Source organism: Dermochelys coriacea, chromosome 6 (assembly GCF_009764565.3).
Source record: "Dermochelys coriacea isolate rDerCor1 chromosome 6, rDerCor1.pri.v4, whole genome shotgun sequence".
In the NCBI taxonomy this organism is placed as follows: domain Eukaryota; kingdom Metazoa; phylum Chordata; order Testudines; family Dermochelyidae; genus Dermochelys; species Dermochelys coriacea.
Genome location: NC_050073.1, coordinates 34,843,717 through 34,852,795, shown reverse-complemented (window position 1 = coordinate 34,852,795; position 9,079 = coordinate 34,843,717).

The window sequence follows — 9,079 nt, the reverse complement described above, 5'->3', positions numbered from 1 at the left end:
AAAATCCATGGCCAGGTGTTGCGTGGGCTCTTGTCATAAATGTAAAGGGAAGGGTAAACACCTTTAAAATCCTTCCTGGCCAGAGGAAAAACCCTTTCACCTGTAAAGGGTTAAGAAGCTAGGATAACCTCGCTGGCACCTGACCACAATGACCAATGAGGAGACAAGATACTTTCAAAGCTGGAGAGAGGGAGAAACAAAGGGTCTGTCTGTCTGTGTGATGCTTTTGCTGGGGACAGAACAGGAATGGAGTCTTAGAACTTAGTAAGTAATCTAGCTAGATATGCGTTAGACTATGATTTCTTTAAATGGCTGAGAAAATTAAGCTGTGCTGAATAGAATGGATATTCCTGTCTTTGTGTCTTTTTTGTAATTTAAGGTTTTGCCTAGAGGGATTCTCTATGTTTTGAATCTAATTACCTTGTAAGGTATTTACCATCCTGATTTTACAGAGGTGATTCTTTTTACCTTTTCTTATATTAAAATTCTTCTTGTAAGAAATTGAATGCTTTTTTCATTGTTCTTAAGATCCAAGAGTTTGGGTCTGTGGTCACGTATGCAAATTGGAGAGGATTTTTATCTTCTCCAGGCAGCGGGGTGCAAGGTTTTGGTGAGGATTCTGGGGGGAAAGACATTTCCAAACAATGCTTTCCCAGTAAACCCAGTCAAACGTTTGGTGGTGGCAGTGGAAGTCCAAGGGCAAAGGGTAAAATAGTTTGTACCTTGGGGAAGTTTTAACCTAAGCTGGTAAAAGTAAGCTTAGGAGGTTTTCATGCAGGTCCCCTCATCTGTACCCTAGAGTTCAGAGTGGGGAAGGAACCTTGACGTGGTGGCAGAGCGGTGGGATCAACTTGAAATCATTTTGAGATTTTTTGAACCAGAAGCACAGATTTTAAAAGGGATTTTTTTTCCTTTGGGCTGCTGGAAAGCAGGTTAAACTGAAAACAGTTAGAGGTTTTTTTTTCTCTGCTTTGGGGCCAGAGCAGAGACAAAAGGGAATTGTCTTTTGTGAGCTGGAGTTTTCTCTACCTAAAGACAGGATAGTTAACCTCCTGCAGGGAAATTCACAAGTCTTCACAGACCTGAAGTTGTTGTGTTTTTTTTTTTTTAAACCTAAGAGCAACTAGAGGGGTTTTCTGCCTATTTTCCTGGAAACAAAGGTGTTAGTTTTTGTTTTTTTTTTAGGATTTTGATTTTTTGAACAGGGAGAACAGATTTTAAAAGGGATTTTTTTCCCTTTGGGCTGCTGGAAAGCAGGTTTCCAACTGGAAGTAGTGGAGTCTTTCTCTCTGCTTTGGGGCCAGAGCAGAGACAAAAGGGAATTGTCTTTTGTGAGCTGGAGTTTTCTCTACCTAAAGGCAGGATAGTTAACCTCCTGTAGGAAAATTCACCAGTCTTCACAGACCTGAAGTTTTTTTTTTCTAAGAGCAACTAGAGGGGTTTTCTGCCTATTTGCCTGGAGCCAAAGGTGTTAAGCTTTTTTTTTTTTTATTATTTTTCTGTAGGCTGACAATCACTATCAGACAATAGGTATCCTATTACAGCACAGCAAAATTTTACAAGCCAAGTTTTGTTTGTTTTATTTCTAACCCTCGGGTGTAAAGTTAGTAAAAAACAGACAGGTAAAGATGACAAAAACCAAGACACTACACAAATGGGAGTTAGCCAGAATGGAGGCAGCAAGAGAGGCAGAACAACACCGAGAGGCTGCTCACAGGAGAGAAATGGAGGCAGCGAAAGAGGCAGAAGAACCACCAAGTGGCTGCCCACAGGAGAGCAATGGAGGCCAAGGGCAAAGAACTGGAGGCAAGGGCCAAAGAACTGGAGGAGAAGGAAAAAGAGAGGAAGCATGCACTGGAGCTGGAGAAGGCAAAGGCTCAGCAGAACCAACAAACCCTAGCAATCCTTCTCCAGGTACCACTTCCCATCCCAGAAAGTTCCCCACCTACAAGGCAGGCGATGATACCGAGGCCTTCTTAGAAAACTTTGAAAGGGCCTGCTTTGGGTACAGCATCTCTACAGACCAATACATGGTAGAGCTGAGGCCACAGCTCAGTGGACCCTTAGCTCAGGTGGTGGCTGAAATGCCTAAGGAAAACATGAACAAGTATGAACTGTTTAAAACCAAGGTGAGAGTCAAAATGGGGCTAACACCCGAGCATTCCCATCGGCGGTTCAGAGCCCTAAGGTGGAAACCAGACGTGTCATTTACCCGACATGCCTACCACATTGTGAAACATTGGGATGCCTGGATATCAGGAGCAAGTGTTAAATCTCCAGAAGATTTGCACTTCCTAATGCAAATGGAACAGTTCTTAGAGGGTGTTCCTGAGGAAATAGAAAGATACATCTTGGATGGGAAACCCAAAACAGTAATTGAGGCGGGGGAGATTGGAGCCAAATGGGTGGAGATTGCAGAAAAGAAAAAAACTGGTCGCAGTTGGAGCAGATACCAGAAGGGACAACCTCAGACCACCCCCTACTACCGGGGGCCACCCAAGGCCCCATCTACCCCCCCAAGGAACCCTCCAGCCACCTTATCGTCCCGCCACACCATTCTCCAGCAACCCACCTCGCCCCAGTGACCCGTCAGCTGGACGATGTTTTAAATATAACGAGCCGGGACATGTGAAGGCCAACTGCCCCAAGAACCCCAACTGATTACAATTCATTGCACCGGAATCACCAGAGGTCCTCAGGCCCAGATACCTCCCAGATACCCTTGGAGCAGAGGGAAACTGTGAGTGTGGGCGGGAAGTAGATCACCGCATGGAGGGACACCGGAGCACAGGTGTCAGCTATCCATGCTTCCTTAGTGGACCCCAATTTAATCAACACAGAGATCCAAGTGACTATTCAACCCTTCAAGTCAAACTCTTTCAATTTGCCTACAGCCAAGTTGCCTGTCCAGTACAAAGGCTGCTCAGGATCGTGGACTCTTGCAGTCTATGATGATTATCCCATCCCCATGCTGTTGGGGGAAGACTTGGCCAATCGTGTGAAGTCAGCCAAGAGGGTGGGAGTGGTCACCCACAGCCAGGCTAAACAAGCCATCACCCCCAGCTCTGTTCCGGAAACTTCTACCAGGACCCGGTCAGAGATGATGGACCATTGGCCCCCAGGCCAATGTCTGCAACAGCAGTAGTGGATCCAGTCCCAGAGACCCAGACAGAGCCAGTCCCAGAACTGGAACTGGCAGAACAACCAGCACCAGACCCATTGCCAGCACTGAATCCAGTACTTGCAACCCCAACACCAGAGGGCCCCACCGAACCTGAACCGGACAGCAGCCGATAACCCTACACAAGAGGCTCATCCGGAGCCTGAACCCCAACATAGTGCACCAGCGGAGAGCGGTTCACAGTCAACGGAAACAGCCCCGTCCCCGACATCGCTTCGAGAGGGACCAAGCATATGTCCACAATCCAATGAGGAACTGATGTCTCCAGCATCAAGGGAACAGTTCCAGGCTGAACAGGAAATAGTTGAAAGCCTCCAGAGAGCTTGGACGGCAGCACGGAGCAACCCACCGCCTTTCAGCTCTTCTAATTGATCCGGGTTTGTTGTAGAAAGAGGACTTTTATACAAGGAAACTCTTTCTGGTGGAGACCAGGAAGACTGGCATCCTCTGTGACAGTTGGTAGTTCCAACTAAGTACCGGGTCAAGCTCTTGAGCTTAGCCCACGATCATCCTAGTGGCCATGCTAGGGTGAACAGGACCAAAGTCCGGTTGGGGAGGTCATTCCAATGGGAGGGAATGGGCGAGGATGTTTCTACCTATATCCGGTCTTGTGAGGTATGCCAAAAAGTGGGAAAACCTCAAAACCAGGTCAAAGCTCCTCTCCAGCCACATCCCATCATTGAAGTTCCATTTTAGTGAGTAGCTGTGGATATTCTGGGTCCTTTTCTGAAAAAGACACCAAGAGGAAAGCAGTACATACTGACTTTCATGGATTTTGCCACCCGATGGCTGGAAGCAGTAGCTCTAAGCAACACCAGGGCTAAAAGTGTGTGCTAGGCACTAGCAGACATTTTTGCCGGGATAGGTTGGCCATCTGACATCCTCACAGATGCAGGAACTAATTTCCTGTCAGGAACTATGGAAAGCCTTTGGGAAGCTCAGGGGGTAAATCACTTGGTTGCCACTCCTTACCACCATCAAACAAATGGCATGGTGGAGAAGTTTAATGGAACTTTGGGGGCCATGATACATAAATTTGTAAATGAGCACTCCAATGACTGGGACCTAGTGTTGCAGCAGTTGCTTTTTGCCTACAGAGCTGTACCACATCCCAGTTTAGGGTTTTCACCATTTGAACATGGCCGTGAGGTTAAGGGGCCATTACAGTTGGTGAAGCAGCAATGGGAGGGATTTACACCTTCTCCAGGAACTAACATTCTGGACTTTGTAACCAACCTACAAAACACCCTCTGAACCTCTCTAGCCCTTGATAAAGAAAACCTACAGGATGCTCAAAAAAAGCAAAAAGCCTGGTATGATAAACATGCCAGAGAATGTTCCTTCAAAGTAGGAGAACAGGTTATGGTCTTAAAAGCGCTCCAGGCCCATAAAATGGAAGCGTCGTGGGAAGGGCCATTCACGGTCCAGGAGCGCCTGGGAGCTGTTAAATACCTCATAGCATTCCCCACCTCCAACCAAAAGCCTAAGGTATACCATATTAATTCTCTAAAGCCCTTTTATTCCAGAGAATTAAAAGTTTGTCAGTTTACAGCCCAGGGAGGAGATGACGCTGAGTGGCCTGAAGGTGTCTACTACAAAGGGAAAAGTGCTGGTGGCGTGGAAGAGGTGAACCTCTCCATGACCCTCGGGTGTATGCAGCGACAGCAGATCCAGGAGCTGTGCACTAGCTATGAGCCAACATTCTCAGCCACCCCAGGACTGACTGAATGGGCATACCACTCCATTGACACAGGTAATGCTCACCCAATTAAAGTCCAACCTTATCGGGTGTGTCCTCAAGCTAAAACTGCTATAGAACGGGAGACCCAGGATATGTTCCAGATGGGTATAATCTGCCCCTCTGGCAGTGCATGGGCATCTCCAGTGGTTCTAGTTCCCAAACCAGATGGGGAGATACGTTTTTGCGTGGACTACCATAAGCTAAATGCTGTAACTCGCCCAGACAACTATCCAATGCCACGCACAGATGAACTATTAGAGAAACTGGGATGGGCCTAGTTCATCTCTACCTTGGACTTAACCCAGGGGTACTGGCAGGTACCACTAGATGAATTCGCCAAGGAAAGGTCAGCCTTCACCACACATGTCGGGCTGTATGAATTTAATGTACTCCCTTTCGGGCTGCAGAATGCACCCGCCACATTCCAAAGACTTGTAGATGATCTCCTAGCAGGATTAGGAGACTATGCAGTCGCCTACCTTGATGATGGGGCCATATTTTCAGATTCCTGGGCAGAACACCTGGAACATCTACAAAAAGTCTTCGAGCGCATAAAGGAGGCAGGACTAACTGTTAAGGCTAAGAAGTGTCAAATAGGCCTAAACAGAGTGACTTACCTTGGACACCAGGTGGGTCAAGGAACTATCAACCCTCTACAGGCCCAAGTGGATGCTATCCAAAAGTGGCCTGTCCAAAGTCAAAGAAACAGGTTCAATCCTTCTTAGGCTTGGCCGGATATTACAGATGATTTGTACCACAATACAGCCAAATCGCTGCCCCACTGACAGACCTAACCAAAAAGAAACAGCCAAATGCCATTCAGTGGACCGAAGAGCGTCAGAAGGCCTTTAACCAACTTAAAGCGACACTCATGTCTGACCCTGAACTAAGGGCCCCAGACTTTGACAAACCGTTTCTAGTAACCACAGATGCATCCAAGCGTGGTGTGGGAGCAGTTTTAATGCAGGAAGGACCAGATCAAGAATTCCACCCTGTAGTGTTTCTCAGCAAGAAGCTGTCTGAAAGGGAAAGCAACTGGTCAGTCAGTGAAAAAGAATGTTACGCCATTGTCTACGCTCTGGAAAAGCTATGCCCATATTTTTGGGGATGGCATTTCAACCTGCAAACCAACCATGCTGCGCTACGGTGGCTTCATATCACCACGGGAAATAACAAAAAACTTATTTGGTGGAGTTTAGCTCGCCAAGATTTTGATTTCGACATCCAGCACATCTCAGGAGCTTCTAACAAGTGGCTGATGCACTCTCCCGTGAAAGTTTCCCAGAATCAACGGGTTAAAATCGTCCTTGAGATGTGGAAAATATTGTTAGTCTTTATATACTTGGTAGTATATTTAGAGGTGCATGTGTCTTATTAACTCTGTTTTTTCCTAGAGCTCCAGGAAGAAATCCCAGCCATCGTTCCCCCCTAGCTGTGATTTGGGGGGCGTGTCATAAATATAAAGGGAAGGGTAAACACCTTTAAAATCCCTCCTGGCCAGCGGAAAAACCCTTTCACCTGTAAAAGGTTAAGAAGCTAGGATAACCATTCTCCCTCTGGGTCCTTGGTCGCTAGGTGTCCTGGTGGTTGGACTTTCCTACATCTTCTCAGATTTTCCATTATATGGGTTGGCCTCAGCCAGTCCTTCTTTAATGACATATTGAGCCCACTCAGACAGCTAAGTGACAGATACACACCTATGTGTCTAGGTCTGCCCAGAAGGCAGACATAGGCCTGTTTTCCCCCTGGGTAGCCATGCAAATTATAGGGGAAACTGAGGCACATGTAAGATTAATGAAAAACATTATAAAAACTCCCACTTCATCTGCATATAGTGTTGGAAGATAATTATTAATTTAAATGGTGTCTTAAATGCACAGGGGTCTATACGTAAATAAATGCCCTTTCCCTGAAGAGCTTCCAGTGTAAGGTCAGGGGAATCTTTTGTGTTATTTTATTGAAAACCAGTGAAATGTGTACATTCTGTTCCTGTGTAGCAAAGGTGATCATGACACCCCAATACCATTTAAAAACAGGAAGGTGAAGAAATTCAAATGCTGACATCTCAGCTGCATGCAAGGGTGAGGGCTGGGAATAGTACTTCTCTGCTGGTTGTGCTCATTGTATATTGTGTTTTCAGTATTGTACAAGAGACAACAGAAAAGCTAATGCATGCTGAAGGGGAGGTACCAGCCACAGAATATAGTGTATAGTTTAATCATCCTGAAGTTATAGTAGCTTGAGGCTTTATAAAGGTATAGGAAAAGTTTTGAGGATCTCCTCTTAAAGAGGGGGTAGAGAAAGCTGGTATTTGTACTCATTTACCTTCCTCTTTATAAGATTCCACAAGGCTCCAAGGCCAATTCCATGTAATAGAAACCTGTAAGGGGTTATTGGTACTTTTTGGCACAATGTTTTACTTGGCCTATATTTTTAAACAAGAATGTAAAAGGAATCTCCTGTTTTATGAAATATTATGGATTGTATATACAAATCTCAAAATGGATTTACTACTGCAGGAAACCTGAGAAAGTGCTAAGATTAAAGATAGCCTTGTGGGGAATACTGTAGCATCTCACTGAAATGGTTGTGCAGTATTATGCTGAACAAAAAAACACTGACAATTTAGAGTTACAATTCCTGATGTAATTAATATAATCTGTTTGCACACTACTCTATTTACAGCATTATATTGATGATTTCCACATACAAAAATTATGCTTGCGATTTTGTGTCCACAGTTTAATAGTGGACTTAGATTTCATAGCTTCTTCGATTTTAAGGCCAGAAGGGACCATTATGATAATCTAATCTGATCTCCTGTATAACACAGGCTATACATTTTTACAACTGATTCCTGAATCAAGCCTATAACTTCTGGATGAGCTAGATCATATATTTTAGACACATCATACGTTCATTTCAGGAATCCTGCGTATCCCCTATGTTGTTCCAGTGGTTAACCACCTTCACTATTAAAAAATGTACACTGTTATTCCTAGTCTGAATTTGTCTAGCTTCTGCTTCAATCCATTGCTTTTTACTGCTAGATTAAAGAGCCCTCAATATCAGAAATTTATTCATAGGGTGGAAAACATTTTCACCCATACCCCAGGCCCCTTCACCCCCATTGGCTGAGCAAAAAGCCCCCCAAAAACCAAATAGGTGGCCAATCAGCTTAACAAAAGAAGATCCCAACAACAGCCAGTCAACTCAGTGGTATGAACAAACCAGCAAACAACTGAGTGGCGCAGAAGTCCGGCACCCCAGGAAGTTGTTGCCCAGGGTGCTTGCCCTGCTCTCTCGCCCTAGAGCTAGCCCTGCCCATGTAGGTACTTGCCTGTGATCAAGTTACTTCTTAACCTTTTCTTTGATAAACTAAATAGATTAATCTTCGTTAGTATCAGACTGGAAGGCAGATTTTCCAGACCTTGCATCTAGGTACTTGCTTGTTGGACTAATCGGTTGTGCGGGCAAATATTCTGATACCTTTTGTTGCTGCAAAAAGAGAGACTGAGCTTCAGTCTCTTAAAAAGTTTATACCTTTGTGTGCATCATTTTTTTTTTTCCAGGAAATGTGATGAACTGTTCACTGAAGCAACAGAAATGGTTTTAGTGCATGTGCTCATCCTGTTGAACACTTAAAGATTTTCCTTGGGAAATTGTTAACATTGATTTGTATTTGTTCAGCACTTTGAAGATGTGAAGTGCAATATGAATGCAGTATTATTTCATTATTAAATACAGTGAGAGCACTTCCTTTGTTTACTATCCCTGATGGCTGGTCCAACAATAATATCCCAAACTGCAGGACATATTCCTATTATAGTAGACAGAATTTTGTGGTGATTTACACTCTCTGTGCTTCCACAACGAAGTACAAGTTGTTTGGGGTTCAAATTGGTTTTTAATTTGCTTTATATTTATATTTGTATAAGTTTATATTTTTAAGTTTCTGCTTTATGAATTACTGGGCCCTGCTCTGCCCTAAGATATATGGGTGTCAGTTTTATTGAAATAAATGAGAGCTGCACATATGTAAATGTAGGCAGAATTAGTCCCCTCTCTATCAGCAAACACATTAAAGGCAAATTTTATATTATTACTTTCTTATTCACATGGCGTGATAGGATGTGCATGACATTTTACAGACTGAT